The following is a 2,610-nucleotide window of genomic DNA, read 5'->3' as shown; positions in this document are numbered from 1 at the left end:
GGGAAGTTGGTCGGCTCTGATTTGATATGATTTTATCATCAAATAAAAACTGATCTGCAGCCATAAAAACAGAGCCGAGCCATAGGATGTGTTCAGAGGGAGACGTGCGCGTGTCTTACCGTGATCAAGGCTGCCGTCATCAGAGGCGCTCTTTGTGTCTGCGGGATGACTTTGTCCGGCGTTCGTCAATGAAGAACACGGCTGGGAACGTGCCGCTCTCTGTCATAGCCTGTCAGCAGAGATACAGAACCTATTATATATATACAGGTGAAACTCGAATAATTAGAATATCGTGCAAAAGTAATTGCAGTAAGTGCTGCAAAAGGGGCCCAAACCAAGTACTGAGTACATATGCATGCTTGTACTTTTCAGAGGTCCGATATTGTTCTATGTACAATCCTTGTTTTATTGATTGCATGTAATAATCTACTTTTCTGAGGTTGTGGATTTGGGGTTCTTGGGGTTTTCATGAGCTGTAAGCCATAATCATCACAAGTATGACAAATCACGGCTTGAACTATCTTGCTTTGCATGTAATGTGTCTCTCTCATATATTAGTTTCACCGCATAAGTTGCATTAGTGAAATAAATGAACTTTGCACGATATTCTAATTATTCCAGTTTCACCTGTATATCATACAGCGTGTCCCCGGAGTCCCAGTCCTTTACACCTCCAGATACGACAGTGTGTCCCCGGAGTCACAGTCCTCTACACCTCCAGATACGACAGTGTGTCCCCGGAGTCCCAGTCCTCTACACCTCCAGATATGACAGTGTGTCCCCGGAGTCACAGTCCTTTACACCTCCAGATACGACAGTGTGTCCCCGGAGTCCCAGTCCTCTACACCTCCAGATATGACAGTGTGTCCCCGGAGTCACAGTCCTTTACACCTCCAGATATGACAGTGTGTCCCCGGAGTCACAGTCCTCTACACCTCCAGATCATACAGCGTGTACCCGGAGTCCCAGTCCTCTACACCTCCAGATGTGACAGTGTGTCCCCGGAGTCACAGTCCTCTACACCTCCAGATCATACAGCGTGTACCCGGAGTCCCAGTCCTCTACACCTCCAGATGTGACAGTGTGTCCCCGGAGTCACAGTCCTCTACACCTCCAGATGTGACAGTGTGTCCCCGGAGTCACAGTCCTCTACACCTCCAGATGTGACAGTGTGTCCCCGGAGTCACAGTCCTCTACACCTCCAGATGTGACAGTGTGTCCCCGGAGTCACAGTCCTCTACACCTCCAGATGTGACAGTGTGTCCCCGGAGTCACAGTCCTCTACACCTCCAGATGTGACAGTGTGTCCCTGGAGTCCCAGTCCTCTACACCTCCAGATCATACAGCGTGTACCCCGAGTCCCAGTCCTCTACACCTCCAGATCATACAGCGTGTACCCCGAGTCCCAGTCCTCTATAGTCTCTGGAGCCTGTCCATCCGTCTGTTACTCAGTCTATGGGGGCCTCTCCGTCCATCAGTCAGTCTCTGGAAAGATGTCTGTCCGTCCGTCTCTGGAAAGATGTCCGTCCCTCAGTCTGTGGAAAGATGTCCGTTCGTCAGTCTCTGTAAAGATGTCCGTCCGTCCGTCTTTGGAAAGATGTCCGTCCGTCAGTCAGTCTTTGGAAAGATGTCCGTCCGTCAGTCTCTGGGAGAATGTCGGTCAGTCAGTCTATGGGAGAATGTCCATCAGTCAGTCAGTCTCTGGGAGGATGTCAAAACTGAAGCAGACACAATTTGGAGCAGTTGCCGATGGCAACCAATCAGCTTCTCTCTTCAGTTTATTTAGTTAAGCTTTAAAAATGAAAGAGAGAAGGTGATTGGTTACCATGGGCAACTGCTCCAAATTGTGTCTGCTCCAGTTTTTATAACTCCCCCTCTGTTAATTTGTCCGCTCCCTGGCTTCTCAGCCTGTCTCTAGAGAGTCTTCTATCCGTCTCTGTAAGGTTTCTCAAGGCAGAACGTCTGTATGTAAATGCACCTTTTATTCAGCCTCTCTGGTCTTTCGGTGTACGTCCCTCCATTACTTTCGCCTCCAAGTTTTAATCTCGTTACCCTGGCAACAAAGTCACACGACGCTTCAGCTGCCATCTTACCGCACCCAGCCGTCCCAATATGGCGGTATCCTCCTTCCCAATATGCACCGTGGCGCGATCTGGACCATGACCGACAGAGGGAGCCCGCGTGCAGCGCTGAGCTCTGGTCACGTGGTACTGAGCGCGCTGCTTGGGTGACGTGAGTGGTCCCCATCCAAGATGGCTGACTGGGGCACAGCTACAATGCCAACAGTAGCTTAAGGAGGAAAAAAAATTGGGGGGAAACCTACTACAACAGTGGTAGCTTTAGAGGGCTGGTGTTCATGTCCCTTGTGGGTATTACACAGAATTTTGGTAACTATTTTGACTTATTTTGTTTAAATTTTACTTGAACAATTGATATGATGGGTTACCTCAGGCAGCTCTGGTTGGAACTTTTACAAAAGGGAATTTTTGGGTTATGTCACCTGTCTTATGATATCCAACCTTCATGTACATGATGTCAGAGACATAACTAAAGCCATACTCCAGCCAAATTGATTTATTTCTACTTTTAGATAAGTAGGGGGGGGGGGGG

This window comes from Nanorana parkeri, unplaced genomic scaffold (assembly GCF_000935625.1).
Source record: "Nanorana parkeri isolate BGI_ZX_2015 unplaced genomic scaffold, ASM93562v1 scaffold237, whole genome shotgun sequence".
Taxonomy (NCBI): Eukaryota; Metazoa; Chordata; class Amphibia; order Anura; family Dicroglossidae; genus Nanorana; species Nanorana parkeri.
The sequence above is the reverse complement of the archived record's forward strand: the minus strand, read 5'-3'. Positions refer to the sequence as shown.